The 17,241-nt window shown below is 37.0% G+C and overlaps 3 pseudogenes; all 3 read left to right on the forward strand.

Moving 5' to 3' along the window:
* The first annotated feature begins 795 nt into the window (after nt 1–795).
* On the forward strand, nt 796–1,674 carry LOC147477297 (putative ripening-related protein 1; annotated as a pseudogene).
* A 409-nt stretch (nt 1,675–2,083) lies between these two features.
* Nucleotides 2,084–3,650, forward strand: LOC147477298 (putative ripening-related protein 1; annotated as a pseudogene).
* Nucleotides 3,651–10,432: 6,782 nt separating this feature from the next.
* Nucleotides 10,433–11,465, forward strand: LOC147477299 (kiwellin-1 pseudogene; annotated as a pseudogene).
* The last annotated feature ends 5,776 nt before the right edge of the window (nt 11,466–17,241 follow it).

The raw sequence follows: 17,241 nt of genomic DNA on the forward strand, positions 1-17,241 counted from the left end.
ACATTTGGACATTACACCAAATATGATCTTAACTTAGTAAAGATTTATTGGAATGGTATTTGGTTAGTAGAGATTGCACATAATAAAGATAAATAGACACAAAAATATAGGTGGTAGTGGTGGTGATTACAATGATTTGAGTGTGTATGGAATGAGTTTATAATTAAGTTACGACATTCCTTGTACATGTGAAGGCATTAGTAGCCATTAAAGAGTGAAGGAGGAGATGTGAAGGCATAAGAGTTGGGTAGTTTATTAATGGAGGTTGTAGTGGTGGTGATTACAATGATTTGAGTGTGTATGGAATGGGTTTATAATTAAGTTACGACATTCCTTGTACATGTGAAGGCATTGGTAACCATTAAAAAGTGAAGGAGGAGATGGAGAGAGAGACCCCTTGAGAGTGTGGGGAGGTGTCCTTTATGTAGTTGTGAGTGAGGGAGTAGGTGGCAACATGTGGTGGCACTTGTAGTGACATGTCCAACACTTGTAAGAGTAGGTAGAGTGTGTTGAGTGTACTAGTGGTTGACAGTGACAAGTCTTAAGATAATGTTGGGAAATTAGTCAAATGTGGTACACCACGTGTCGCCAATGATAGACTAAGCATGTGGTGTTGTCATGTAGTATGAGGGTATTTGAAGTCGTAGGTCGTATGTCTAGAGTCGTTATGAGTTGGTGGAGTTGATATGATCGCCTTGGAGTAGGAGGTCCCTTACACTGGCCTACGATAACGACCTTAATTAATACCAGATTACGCCGTATATATAGTCTCACTTGGCTACCCTCTTTGCATAACCAACTGAGCATTGAGTAAAGAGATAGAAAGAAAAGTAGGAGAATATGGCAAAGAACGTTTTCTTGTTTTCTGTACTTCTACTCGCCGTAGTCCTTAGTAGAGATTTTCTTGAAATTGAAGGTCAGGCTTGCGAACCCAGTGGCCAAGTAACGGGGACGAAACCTCCCCCGGGTCAATGTAACACGGAAAATGACTCAGACTGTTGTGTGCAAGGAGAGCTCTACACAGTATATACATGTTCACCACCTGTTCCGAGTCCTACAAATGCACTCCTGACACTCAACAGCTTCGATGAGGGAGGAGATGGCAGTGGCCCATCAGAATGCGACAATGAGTATCGTTCAAATGACAATCTTGTAGTAGCACTCTCAACCGGATGATTCAACCACGAGAGCAGGTGCAATAAGAGCATAACAATCAGTGCTAATGGTCACAACGTCGTGGCCTTGGTGGTTGATGAGTGTGACTTAACAATGGGGTGTGATAGTGATCATGGCTACCGGCCCCCATGTCGTAACAATATTGTGGATGCATCAAGAGCTGTTTGGGAGGCCTTGGGTGTGCCCGGCAACAACCGGGGTGAATTGGGCATTGTTTGGTCTGATGCTTAATTAAAAGTCCATATATATGCTTGAATTAGTATATAGTAAGGATCGGAGAGTGCTGCAGTCTACTAAAGAATGTATGTTTGATCTTTCAAGAATCCACCTTGAGATACTCAAAACTCTTCTCAATGGTGCAACCTGAAGAGGTCAACATCTAAACTCTGAGAATTTGCAACACACTAGCTCTCTCAGAGATGATGTGTAGGTCGGTGTATATGTGTATGTCTTAACTCTTACGTACTAAATTTGAAGTTCAAAAGTTCAAAGTTCAAATTTCTCTGTTATGGATTCATGAATTGTCGAAACCCCTACTGTCATATTTAATTCTCAAGATTACGATACCCCCTTTAATTCGCATTCAAAAGATAAAAGGAAAAAAAGGGAACAACATTGAAACATAGCCAAAAATAGACGCCATTTGACAGCAATTAGGATTTAGGGCAACATTTTAATACTCACACCACACACATACCTCAAATGAAATCTGCAAATGGAATTTTGTGGATAGGAGAGTGACACACCAGCATATGATTTTGTAACAGGGTTCTGAAATTAATCTATAAATTGGATGTGTAACGTAGGACAAAAAATATGCATCCAGAGTCCATATTCTCCCCATCTATCCTCTCTTTATTGTTGGAAGTTGGTTCTTGTTTTGCTCAATCAGAGTGGTTGATACAAAATGGACGGGAATGAGTCAAGTGAAAAATGTTCTCCATGTCAAAAGTCAATAGGATCGGCGATTTACCAGAATTTCTCCTTACTATTGGATGTGCCAAGGTTTATGCGACAACCTTTGCCCAACCAGGAAGGATTTTCATACACCATGGGGAGCAGTGGATATGTTGATGATCAAATAGAGACTTGCACCATGGCCACGGGGTGAGGGATGTGTTGACGGATGGAGTCCCCAAATTTTGATGCATAGTATCACTAGCATGACTTCTGACTAAATAAGCCTATGAGCTGAGATGAATGATATGATTATCTAGTATGTTTCTTCTTCATTGCCAGTTGATTACTGATGTACGTGTCATGTCCAACACATCATTGCTTACAGGGAAGTGCAAAATTGTGGTCACAGAATAGAAATCATTAGGGAAAAAGACAACGTCGTGAATATAACATATCTTGGTACGTTTAACTGAAGCAGTTTCAAACTTTCAATAGAGAATAAAGAATAATATTCCAGGACTCTCGATGTACATACGTTCGGATCGGATCTGAATGCATAAGTTAATATAAATTTTGTCTTTACAGGGAAGTAGGGAACCTTCCTCTATTTTATTGTAAATGTAGCAGCAACGTAACAGAAAATTTCAAATGATTAAATTTGTTGTTTTGTGGCCTATGAAAACGACCTTCATAACAGATTGTGCCTTAAATATAGCCTCACTTGGATACCTTCTTTTCATAATTGCACTGAGCATTGAGCAAAGAGGAAGAATATGGCAAAGAATGTCTTTTCATAATTGAAACTGAAGGTCAGGCTTGCCAACCCAGTGGCCAAGTAAAGGGGGCGAAACCTCCCCCTGGTCAATGTAACGGAAAATGACTCGATCAGACTGTTGTGTGCAAGGAGAGCTCTACACAATCTATGCATGCTCACCACCTGTTTCAAGTCCTACAAATGCACTCCTGACACTCAACAGTTTTCAGAAGGGATGAGGAGATGGTGGTGGCCGATCAGAATGTGACAATCAATACCATTCAGATGACAAACCCGTAGTAGCACTCTCAACCGGATGGTTCAACCACGAGAGCAGGTTCTATAAGAACATAACAATCAGTGCTAATGGTCACAGTGTGGTGGCCATGGTGGTCGATGAGTGTGACTCAACTATGGGGTGTGATAGTGACCATGACTACCAGCCCCCATGTCCTAACAATATTGTGGATGCATCAAGGGCTGTGTGGGAAAGCTTGGGCGTGCCTCGTAACAACTGGGGGGAATTGGATATTGTTTGGTCTGATGCTTAAAAGTCCATACATGCATTTTTAGTTTGGTTTGTTGCCCCCTAGTCCCCTACGAAAGAATGTATAGACCTTTCAAAAATCACCCCTGAGATGCTCAAAACTTTACTCAAGATGGAACTTGAGGAAGTCAAAATCTACACTCTGTATTGCAATAGTCTAGCTCTCTCAGATCAATGATGTTGTATAGGTTGTATCTTGCTGATTTCCCAATGTATGTATATGTGTGTGTCTTTTGTACGTTCTCTATATTGTAGATTCATGAATTCTCGAAACCCCTTCTGTCAAAGTTCGAACTTAATTTTTCGAGATTATAGATTCAGGAATTCTCAAAACCATTACTGTCATATTCAATTCTCAAAATTAAGATACCCCGTTTAATTCTTATTCAAAAGATAAAAAGGAAAAAAAGGGAACAACAATTATTGGAACATAACCAAAAACAGAACAAATCATAATTAGGATTTGGCCCTTTGACAGGAATTAGGATTTTGGGCAGCATTCTGAATTCAGATAGGGAACATCTTTACCACTCTAAATGCTACACCACACACATACCTTAAATGAAATCTGCCGCAAACAAATTCTTTTGACAGGATAATGACACAGCAGCGTATGTGCATCCCGAGTCCAATTCTAATCCATCTCGATCAGTTCTCCTTACAGTAGGGAGTTATCGTTTTTATTTTGCTTAATCACATTCATTCCCTGGTTGTTTTTCACGTGTGTTCCGAGAAGGTTGATACAAAATGGACTGAAATGAGTTGAGTAAAAAAAGTTCATTTCTCCATGTCAAAAGTCAATGGGATTGAAGATTTACCAGAAATTTTCCTCATTGTTGGTTGGTCAGGGTTTAAGCAAGAACCCCTGGACAACCAATTCAAGAAGGTCCTCCATACTCATTTGGTATCCGCTCCGAAGTCCTAACCATGACCTGAGGTTAAGTCTCTGCTAAACGTGATACGTACCAGTCTGTTTCTTCTTCACTTAGTCTTTCAAAATGGATCAAGTTCACAGAAAATGGAGGAGATCGAACAAGGCAGGTTGGAAATAATCTCCATTATCGCCATGTCCAAATCTTAATGGGATTGGATATTTAGCAGGCATTCACATTAGATTGGTTGGGTCACGCGTTATATGCAATATCCTTTAATTTTAACTAACCAGGAGGAATGTCATACACGTACAGACGTACTATCACTGGGCAGAGTGATGTGTTAATTGTTAGATGCCTAGTTTAAACTTCATCTTCACTTCAAATTCGCCAGAAGAAAATTTCGAGATAAAGAAGAAGTAGAGTTGTCAGATTATACATACAAGAAGGAAGAAGTAAGAAGCGAGAAAATAAAATAATGAACTTAATTATCTTAAAACGGTGGAGGCTTGTGTCTGACATAGTGTCCTAAAGCGGATCAAATGTTAATTATGCAAAAACCATTGGCAGATCATGGATGATTATGTTACATGAACAATCACGAATGAAGTTTGGCACCTCCCAAGTCCCAAGTCCTATTGATGAGTTCTCACTCTCTACTAAATGTAACGCTAGTTATGAAATAAACAATATGATTTGCCAGTCTATTTCTGTTTATCTAGGGAATGAAAACCATGAACATATATGCATACAATATGATGTTTATCTAGGGAATGAAAACCATGAACATATATGCATACAATTGAAGTCCACCACGGAAGCTCCCAAGTCCCAACCTCAACTTCTATAGGCCATATCTTGAATTCTTTTGGTCGGTAACTGACCAAATAACGATATGCAGCCCAGAAGGAAGAGCATTACCCTATTATACTAGATTGAAAGCACTATAGGTAGCTGGAAAGAAAGCAGCGCATGCCTAGACCGCTGCAATATGTAGTTTATCCCTGATGTACAAAGTGCAAAGAAATGAGATAGAAATCATTCTTTTTGACAATTTCGTTTAGACATTCATTTAGGTGGAATTTTTTAAAACAATTATATTTAGATGACTTTGAGCAAGTTAATTAATTTACTAGGTTGTATACTTTTGTATTTTTGGTCAATCCAGTGACATACTCCGGAGACAGAACCATTAGACCGGTTAGTGTTTCCTTTTCTGAAATCCAATATGTTTTAGTTTATTTGCATTGAGCATTGAGTAAAGAGGAAGAAAGAAAACATACGACATATGTAAGGCAAAAAACTTTTATTTGAGTTGCATGTACTTCTACTCGTAATAGCCGTAACTCCAAAGTAGAGATTTTCATAAAATTGGACATGTCAACCCAGTGGCTAAGTCAGAGGGACGAAACCTCCCCCACGTAACTGTAAGACAAAAACTTAAATGAATCTGATTTTTGTGTGCAAGGAAAGCTCTAACTACAGCACAGTACATATGTTCACTATTACCTGTTTTCAGGCCTACAATGCCTCAAGAACTATCGATTTCTCCTAGCTCTTCATCTATAGCACTCATATCGATATCATTGTAAAAATAGGTAAAAAATTCTCCACCAAATGATGATTGCCAAGTTTTTCTAACTAATTCGTTTTACACTTATCTTTCGTGCTTGTCGGAAAAATTTCTATGACAAACCTATAGTATGTAGTTTATTCACAGTGATAGTACCATCTTTAATTAATCATTATCCCTATTTGAAACAGAAAAGGAAACAAGACAACAATTGAAAAGTAACCAAAAAAGAAAAATCATTTATTAGGGAGTATTTCTAGCTCTTTTGAATCTCATATTACAGCCAAGAATTCATATTCAAATATGGAACCACACTTACTAACGCTCACAGCTAAAATGGTATCTCTAATCATTTCTGTGGACAAGAATATGACACAGCACCATATGATTTTCTTTCCAGCTAAGGTGAATCTCCTGCAATCTGATTTTTCTAAGCTAATTAATGTTGCACCCCTAAAATTTATCTATAAATTTGATGTGTGTAAGCTTTCCTATGCATCCACAGTCCACACTCTCTATGTATCCTTCCCTCTCTCTCTCTCTGTCTCTTTTCTAAAAAAGTGGGGAGGAGGTTCTTCATTTCCTAAATCTCCTTCCCTTGGTGGTTTTTCATCTCCAGAGAAGGTTGACAGAAAATGGAGGAGAATGGAAGTATGAAACAAGTAATTTTTTTTTCTCAATTTCAACACCGAATGGGATTGGCGATTTACCAGACATTTATTTCCTTACCGTTTGCTGGGTCAAGCTTCAAAGCTTGACCCCATGCGGGACTAAGCAGGTGGTTAGTACACACCTAGTTGGAGCATTATCTCCATTTCCGGTGTATCTACCTGCTTTCAAGTCCTAATGACAACTTGCGGCAAGTTTCTGCTCAATGGGACTAACTGACTAGACCGCGAGAAGGCCAGGGGGTCGGACTCACCATACCATACCCGTTAGTTTGTGCATGGAAAAGTGAGTAGCAGAAGGCAATAGCTACTTTTCTTGGTACAGAAACCTGTGGTTGAGAAGCAAGAAATTGACCGCCTTCCAGCAACGTTGACCTCTGGTTACGTTGATCTAGTTAGTAACCCATCAACTTATTCTAAAAATAAATAGATAAAGAAATAAATAGTCTCGCGAGGCTAGACTATCAGATAATTTAATTATATGATTACTAGTTTATTTCTTCTTCAGTTTGTTATAGTTGATGAAAGTAATGTTTCTTATCCAACACTTTACTTGTACGAAGGGAAGTAATTGTTTATTAGGATTCTAAATGCTTTGGAAGCTCTTGATTTTACTTGGAAGAAAATTCAGATTATTGGTCCAGAAATGATTTTACTGAAAGCATATCTGTTTTATGAGTTACATTTTGACAAATTTGTGCTTCAACAATATCTTTCTATAAATATAACATCAATGAAGAGGATAACCGATTGTATATTATTCATATCGACTACAATCCACCATGTCAAGTCAATATGATTTTGCACGAATCTCAATTTTTAAACATCGATTAAGCAGTGTTCAAGGTATATAGCGTTGGAACTAGCAAGTAGCTACTTAATTATACCACACATTTTGTATATTGTAAACAGAGTATCTACAATACTGAAGCCCAACCTAAATCAAACCTAATGTTATAATTGCAGTCATGGTACTAAAACTGTGGCCAACAAGATGAAGACTAGGATCGTAATAGTGCAAATTATCAGGTCTTCCTAGCAAATATATCGCCTCTCTGGAATTTTTTACTGGTTTTATATTAGCATCATGCGGATAATTAACGTCAAATGGAGATTAAACTCAATACTATTTTATGTCTTGTACAACAGCTTCTGAAGCACAATGTCTAGTGGTCTACATGTTTCCGCCTTGACCCTTGAATTAGTACAGACATAACATACTTGTAATTGAGATAGACATTGTCACGTAGCAGATGATGAAGAAGTTAATTTACATTCAGAGCTTGCAAAGAAAGTGAGGAAAGTTTTGCTAGGATTACAAACAAGATTAAGAAAATGAAAAGAATCAGTTAAATCTTCAGTACAGCATGTGGGCATATAAGTGGTCACAAAAAACTGGTTTGACTCCATTCCAGCATTCAATCAACCCAGAAATTGACACTAGAATTGTTGACATTCTGATGGTGCACAGGCACCACCAGACCATCTCCTCGATTAGTTGGAGTGGAAGAGGAAGTCAACCGCATGAAGTGCCATAAGAACAGTGTACAACTGTACATTATATAATGATCAGTGATAATGGTCGCAGAGTAATGGCCGTAATGGTCAATCCGTGACTCTGGGTACCCAACTACAGGGTGTGATAGTGATCCTGTCTATCAGCTCCGCCTTAGGCATGCCGCCTAAACACAATCAGACATCTTTTGGACTAATGCTTAAAATTCCCTTACCTTGGATTAAGAAAGTACAAGAATGAAGGGTCCTAGCTAGGATCGGTTGGCCTTAGTTCTTATTCACAACATACGTAAAAACGCACAACCGTTAGGTTCATCTTTCTAGGTTGACAAAAACGATGACTACGAAATCATTTACACTATGAACAATTAAATGATTTAATTTGGTTTTTACTTATCTTTCGTGTTTGTTGGCAAAATCGAAGTCAAAATCTGCAATGTTGTCATTTTATTCATTGATGTCGTAAAAGTTCTTATTAGGGAGAGAGAAGCAGAAAAGGGACAACATTTAAAACATAACCAAAAAACAAAAAAGAAACATTAATAATGTGGTGATTAGTCCTAATTTGGATTTCATATTGGATTAAGAGGTTATCTGAGTTTAACAGCTTCCTAGTCACTACACCATTTTTTTCCTGCTTGAAACAGACTTGATCCGTTTCCGTGAGGTCCCCAATATGTGAAACGAAGTACTAAACAGGCAACTAGCTTTTGCACATATTCGGCACGCACCAAACAGGAACTGCCGCATCTGTTCCAATTTGCGCAAAATTGGTGTAGTGAGTCCTAATGTTGATATGTGATATGTGATTTTCAATGTTAGGGTTAAGTGTTAAGAACGCACACTTGCGGCAATGGACTTTCATACAGTACCATATCATTGTGAATTATGATGAGGCTGAGTCTCTGCTCAGATGTGACAATGGGATGAATCCTATATGTTACCAATTTAAATTTCTTTCTCATCTCGTTTTTCATTGCCAGCTGATTAGAAATATTTCCTGTCCAACACTGCATTAATAGTTTAAGGAAAAATCATTGTGTCAATTCCATAGTACAAAATATCAGGATATGGGTATTTATCGATACTCAATTTCTGGATATGGATATATCCCTCTCTTTGGAGATATTTGACATTGTTTCACATGTAAATATTGTGGTTAAATCCAAAATATCGGCAAATATCGTAGATATTGTAGATATTTTTTGATATATCATGATACATTATTTATATTTATTTGAAATATAATGGTAAATATTAAATAAAATTGTTATATACACAAAATATCGCCAAATATCCCAAACTATCACAAATATCGTAGATATTTACAGTCGTATATATCTCTAAATATATCGTGATATTTATATATCTTTTTCTGAAATCTGGATAGATATCCCCAAATATCACAATATATCGGGATATTTTGTACTATGGTCAATTCAATATATCCTGAATCTTAAGAAAGTTATTTATTTTTGTACTTGAAATTCTTCTTGAAACTTTAGATTGCTCGTTTGGTCTAAAATGTGAATCTCATTTTCTATTCAATAAATGCATTTTACTTACGTACACGGTATACCATATCAACTCTCCCCATAGCTTTTTGATGTGGCACAAATTCCATATCTATTACGAGATTGTAAATAAACCACAAGGAGAAATTTTGTGGTTAGTTACAGATAACCTAAAAAAATAACAGATATATATGTGCACCTTACTGTTGGTAGGCTGGTCATGGGTTAAGCATGAATTACCCGGCCATGTCTAACCAGGAATGAATTTTCACACATGATCATTAGTGAGAGGGACTCAATTGTTTAGTGAATGAAAATCTTGCATTGGAGAGATGAACTCCACGGCCAAGGCTCAGCCAACGTACTACTAAAGTCTAATGGCCACACCTAGAATTCTCTAAACTTTAATAGCTTTTGGAAGATGTATGTAGTTTATCGCATGGTGTCATAAGCTCAATGAAATGTGAATGACATGGATCAATTTGTTCTCCGATCCCTCCTATTGTTTTGTACAATTTGACTGTGCACATTCCGATTAAAACCACCCTTGATATACATATAGGTGGAAGCTAGTTTCCGAATAGCTAAATTAATTTACATGGCTTTGAGCAAATAAGCTTATTGACTGGTTTATTTATACTCCTGTGAGCTTGGACTACTTCCGTGGTGGAGAAAATAGTATACGGTAGTCTAATTATATAGCCAAAATACTACAAGACAAAAATATAACGAACTATAACGTTTTAGACTGGTTTGTGTTTCATTTTCAAAGATAAGATCCATTATTAAATTTATAATTTCCAAATGTTCAAATAATTGGCCCTTTTAATACGTTTTCCGTGGTAAAGGCCGGCCGGCCTGCTGCAACATGTCAAATTTCAAATGCCTTAAAGTTGTTCTCTTCTTGTCCTGTGATAACAACTTTCGAAGCAGATTGTACCTTGTATAAAGCATCATATTGCTTAACTACCTACTTTACAATGTGGATCAAGTAAAGAAGGAGAAAAATAGGCAGAGGTGTATGGCAAGGAACATTTGTTTCAGAGCTTCAATTTTACTTATCCTATTTCTAAATGGTGATTTTCTTAAAGTTGAAGCTCAGGCATGAAATCCACGGGGCGACTAACAGGGACTGAACCTCCGCAAGGTCAATGTAACACGGAAAATGACTCTAATTGTTGTGAGCAAGGAAAGATGTATACTATCTATGATTGTTCGCCACCCGTATCAAGCCAAACACAAGCTCTTTTGACACTCAACAGTTTCGAAGAAGGAGCCGACGGCGGTGGAGCATCAGAATGTGACAATCAGTACCATTCCGATGACACACCTGTGGTATCACTCTCAAGGGGATGGTTCGAACACCAAGGCAGGTGCTATAAGAACATAATAATCAGCGGTAACAGTCGCAGTGTAGTAGCCACGGTGGTCGATCAGTGTGACTCTACTACTGGGTGTGACAGTGACCATGACTACCAGCCTCCATGTGGTAATTATATTGTAGATGCTTCAAGAGCTGTGTGGGAAGCCTTGGGAGTGCCTCAAAACGACTGGGGGCAATTGCCCATCGTCTGGTCTGATGCTTAAAAGTCCATATTCCACATCACATCATATATGTCTGGTATATGGGTCTGCACGTAGAAGAAGTGTTGTTAATAAGACAATGCAGAAACAACGTTATTCACAATAAATAGATCAATCATACACAAAGATCAATCATTCTCACTAGACAAGACTTCAACACCCTCCAAGTAATTGTAGGAAATTTATTCCAAAAACATACTTAGTGTTAAGTAAACAAGAAAATCAAATTGATATGAACAAACCTTTAGTTCAACAAACAAACAACCTTTTAGTTCAGCTAATAAACTTAATTTACCAATGATTAAATTCGAGCTTAGTGATGATCACTATGTCCTTAAGACAGATTTTCCCCCTCACGGTGCTTGAAGGTTGATGGAAAATTGTCTCCCAAAATAGAACGGATTTTCTTCTATAGAAAGCTAGCACTTCAATTCTATAGAATCAGCGAACACAACATAGTATTTAACTAAGAACAGGGGGAGAAGAGAAAGATCAGAACTCTGTGTGATCTGGTGTATCTTTCTCTCCAAATTAATCAACTATTTATAGGTGAGTGGTGCCTCTTCGAAACAACATAGTGATTCTTGGGAAAAAGTAAGCAATTCTTTGAAAAATCACATGTTTCGAAATGACACACCATTTCGGTATAAAGCACTGTTTCGAACCAGTGTCTATTTTGAAAGGTCACACATTTTCAGCATGATGCACTGTTTCGAACCAGTGCACATTTCGAAAGGTCGCACCTTTTCGGCATGATGCACTGTTTCGAACCAGTGCACCCTTTCAAAAAGATTTTTCTCACTTTATGTACTGTTTCAAGATAAACCCATTTCATCTCAATATGGGATAACTTGGGAGACAAATTACTCATTCATATCTCAAATGGATTTGAGCAAATCATTTTTCTAACAATCCCCCACATGAATGAAAACTTGGCTTCTTCTATCATAAACATCGGATTTCTGTTCTTTTACAAATTAAAAGATATCGCAACAGGTCAAGTAGCATGGGAGGCCTTGAACTTGACTTAGTGAAAGATGATCGGATTTAATTGGACGATCAGTAGACTTCAATTAATGTTCTTGAATTGTCAGCCGTTTGTATAAACCTAGACAATCATCTTCACGCAGTACCTTCTCGAATACTGTTGGTTCTCACGTTTGTGTTCATTTTGGCCTTGAACACTTCTTGGTTTCAGATAGTGCTTTTGAGACATTTGCCTTTAAAATTCTCATAGAAGCGGCCCCACTTCACACTAATATAGGTGATTTCTATAAAGAGTATCCTACAATACTCTACTTGGATAACATAACTTTTCGAGATATAGTAAATCATTAAAAGCTGGACTTATCTTGGTTCTCGCGGCAGATATGCACTGTCTTATATATGAATGGGTTAGAGTATAATATTACTCTCCAGTGCTAACTGAGTCACAAACATAATTTAGTTGGCCCATTGAACCTAGATCCTAGGATCTCCAGCCAACTAGGTTGGTTTTTCCATTATGAGGACTCTTAGTTGATTATCTCAAAGGCTTTAAGCCCATTCCCCTTGATAATCTTTCCACTTGCTCTCTTGTTAAACCTTTTGTAAGCGGATCCGCAATGTTATCTTTTGACTTTACATAGTCGATTGAGATAACTCCATTTGAGAGCAATTGTCTAACGGTGTTATGTCTACGACATATGTGTTGAGACTTCCCGTTATACATGTTACTCGGCTCTACCAATAGCAGATTAGGTCATCGTCACAGTGTATATACACAATCTTCGGGCAATGTTTAGCCCAGTTTGGGATATACTCTAAGAAATTTTGAAGTCACTCAGCTTCTTCTACAGCCTCGTCCAACGCTATGAATTCTGACTCCATAGTGGACCTTGCTATGCACGTTTGTTATAAGGATTTCCTTGAAATTTATGCATCTCTCCTAGAGTAAAACACCACATTTGATGTCTTTTGAGTAATGCTTCAACAAATTTCCAATTTTGAATTGATTAATTCAAGAAGATACATAATCCCCCACATTTTCCAATTTCTCATGACAAAGTCAATAAATTGGAAAACCAGTTAGATATATTTTTTCAAGTGAGGTGTCTTGTTAAAGAATGTCACATATCATTCATCGAAAACACTTCTAAGACCTCAATTTTGCTTACAAGTATGCTTACAAAATAATATCTTAAGCACTCTTTGGCGCAATAGTAAAACACATACATCTTACAAATAATAAAATAATTTTAGAACCCTTTTAGCACCCGCCATGCCTAACATCTGGAATGAAAGAAGGATTCTCGGAATCTTGGATCATAATCCTCCCCCAGTGTGGCATTACCACTACCTTGTTTGCTTTCAAGAAGTCCATTCCAAGAATGACTTGAAAATGGTCTAAGCAAGCTACCATCAGGTCCACCTTTCCTCGTCAGTTGTTCATCTTAATGTCAACTTCCAAAGCGAGTCATGTCACCGGTTCGGCTTCTTAGTTCAAGCCTCTCATCAAGCCTTTACATTCTGAGAGTTTCAATTCAATAACCTCAGATACATACTCAGAGATTAACGTATGAGTTGAACCAGTATCCACCATTGCTAGTAGACACCCGTAGTTGTTGAGTTCCACTTCTATGAACATAAGGTTGTTATCAGGGACCAAAATGTTCATACCATTCAACGAACTAGTAGGTCTAGCAAATGAAATAGGAACAGCATGAATAGGAGAACCTGGTGGTGTTGTCATTTCTATTATGAAATAGAAACACACCTTGTTATTCTTTAAAACATAAACAAATTTTAGAATAAAAAATTCACTCACAAAATAATATGTGAACTTGCTACTGTTTGAGAAAGAATAGGGGTCGAAAGTACCTTTTCCGTAAGAGACAGAACCAAATTATCGTTCTCAATATGCAAAAAATTACTAAACATAAGACTTCTAAAAACAGGACAAACCCTTTGAATATTGTTTCGTACCTTTAGAAACTATCTAGTTTGAAAGTCAAGAGAAAATAACAATTCTCTAATAGGTACAAAACCTTTTAGTATTTGAAATCCTCAGTTTAGCATATGCATTTTGTACTTTCTGATTTTCGGTTATGACACATGTCATTTATTGAGTAAGTCTAGCCGTTAGGACATTAGACTCTTTGAGTTTGTACTGTGAACCGTCGTATTCACAACAGTTGCCCCGTAAAAGTTTTAAATCGTAATTGCCAACAGGTGTGGTCCCATGGTCTAACGGTAATGACATTAGACTCTGAATCTAGTAACCCGAGTTCACGTCTCTTTGTACCAAAAAACCTGCTTCATAAATTGTACCGACCAAACTTCCATTGTCTAAACTTCCATTGTACCGACCAAACTAATATAGCAAAATAAACTTTAAAATGTCCAAACTTTAAGTGTTTAAGCACATGCAATGTCAACCTAAGTCTCAGTTGCACATCCAAACTCGCCACTTGTCTCTTGGTTTGGACAAACAGTTTTAACCACCCTTCACGTCTCTTGTTACCAATTAACAATTGCGACTGTTCACAACATTAAAGTGTGCATTGACCAACACATGTTTGTTGGAAAAAAAAATTATTTTGTACGTCAAACTTAGTTAGTTCTTAGTTGTCAACGGTTAAAAGAAAACTAATAACCAACCTGTATGCACCTTACCCAAACGTTCCTTTCTTTTTAAGAAATCATTCTGCCTTATCAATATTTTTGTTACCACTTATTAACTCGATGTTAACAAAAATTCGTTTCAAAGTTGTTAGTGCATTTGTACTAAACAATAAGTATATAAAAAATTAATTTAAGGAAAAAGAAATATGTCTTAAGTTTGTAGGAAACTTATTCCAAAAATATACTTAGTGTTAAGTAAACAAGAAAATCAAATTTATATGAACAAACATTTAGTTCAACAAACAAACAAACCTTTTAGTTCAGCTTATAAACTTAATTTACCAATGATTAAATCCGAGCCTAGTGATGATCACTATGTCCTTAAGACAGATTTTCCCCCTCACGGTGCTTAAAAGTTGATGGAAAACTATCTCTTAAGATAGAATGGATTTCCGTCTATAGAAAGCTAGCACTTCAATTCTATAGAATCAGCGAACACAACATAGTATTTGACTAAGAACAGGGGGAGAAGAGAAAGATCAGAACTCTGTGTGATCTGGTGTATCTTTCTCTCCAAATTCATCCACTATTTATAGGTGAGTGATGTCTCTTCGAAACAACATAGTGACTATTGGAAAAAAGTAAGCAACTCTTTGAAAAGTCACATGTTTGGAAATGACACACCATTTCGGCATAAAGCACTATTTCGAACCAGTGCCTATTTCGAAATGTCACACCTTTTCGGCATGATGCACTGTTTCGAACCAATGTATATTTCGAAAGGTCGCACCTTTTCGACATGATGCACTGTTTCGAACCAGTGCACCCTTTCAAAAAGATTTTTCTCACTTTACGTACTGTTTCAAGATAAACGCATTTCATCTCAATATGGGATAACTTGGGAGACAAATTACTCATTCATATCTCAAATGGATTTGAGCAAATTATTTTTCTAACAGTAATTTTCCAACACTTCTCAATATCAAATAACAAGTATATAAAGTAAAACAATTAATGTAAAGAAAGAACAAACCACAAGACGAGCTATATCGTGGTTCGGCAATTTGCCTATGTCCACACTGCGAGTTCCAAGCTTTACTAGATGTCCAGAATAACAGATTACAAGTTCTCTCAATTCACTCACAAAGAATGAACACTCAACTCATAAAGAATTGCTCTCTTATAATCTCTCTCTTTCTTGGTTTTGGTTAGGTTAAGTTTTTACAGAAAAAACTTATATTTATACTGTTTCCAAAAAACTTCTGAAAATAGTCGAACCTTGCTGAAATACGGTGGAGCGCGGGCGCACCCTCGATCAGGCAAAAGTCGAGCGCGGGCGTGCCAAAAGTACTAGAAGTTGCCAAAGGCATAAGCGCGCCGCGCGCCTTGTCCAGACATACTTAGAGCACGGGCGCGAGAGAAACACGTCTTTTTCTCTACATTCTCCACCTGGGTGAGGTTTTAACACATAAAACCGAGCCGAACACATCCAGCAAGAACACATTCATCCGGAACTCGCAATCAACCGCCCCGAAGGGCCATGCCCACAAAGGGCTTCTTTCAAGCATGTAGGATTTGGAACAAGTCCAAACAGTGTTGGAACTTAACTCCGGTGACAACTTTTGTCAGCATATCAGCAGGATTGTCATGGGTGTCCACTTTCTCAAGTGCTACATCACCATCCTCAACGACATTGTAAGACCCCTAAATTATTTTTCCATTATTTCGTAACAATATTTAACATTTTGAAATTTGATATTTATTTCTTGGTCAACGGGCTATTAAATGTGGACTTGACTTTTTGATGGAAAAAGAAAAAAGGGAAAACAAGTATTTTGAATTTTGTGTAGAGATTTTTAATAATTGAAAAGTTTTCAAAAGAGATGTTAATATAAGGTATGTAATAAATTGAATATTTTTAATAGAAAATAATATTTTATATTAGGAATAGAAATATTTAGTAAAATAGAAAGTTTATAAAATGTTAAACATAATATATATTTTTAAGAATAGAAGGATTTATCATAAATTTAGGATTTTTCAGAAAAATAAGTTTTTGCTTAGAACTAGGCAATTTAACTAAAAGAAAGAACAGAGACACAGATCGTGCGTCTTCTAACTGGCTCGGAATCGATTTTCTTCCATATTCTAGATACGTTTTTTTGCGATACGAAAGTGAATAGATTAGTTTTTCTATTTCACGTCTAACTTTACTATTCAAGGTTTCCGCTCATGTTTTCTGCTCATTCTTCTGTCATTATTATTCGTCATGTCGTTGTTAAAACTTGTTAAATTGTCATTGTTAAAACTTGTTAAACTCTGTTGAAACTCGAAAATTGAAATTTAACCGTCGAAGCTTATTGGGCTCGTTAATGGTGGTGCAATCCCAAGAAATCACCCTATATAATATTTTAGGATTTGAACTTTGATAATCTTGTTGTTTTGTTATGGTATGGTTGAATGATGTTTGGTTGTTGTTGTTGTGTTGGTTGATTAATGTTTGGTTGGGGGTTGTTAAAGCTTGAAGGATTTGTT

The sequence above is a fragment of the Coptis chinensis genome, chromosome 9 (genome assembly GCF_015680905.1).
Source record: "Coptis chinensis isolate HL-2020 chromosome 9, ASM1568090v1, whole genome shotgun sequence".
Lineage (NCBI taxonomy): Eukaryota > Viridiplantae > Streptophyta > Magnoliopsida > Ranunculales > Ranunculaceae > Coptis > Coptis chinensis.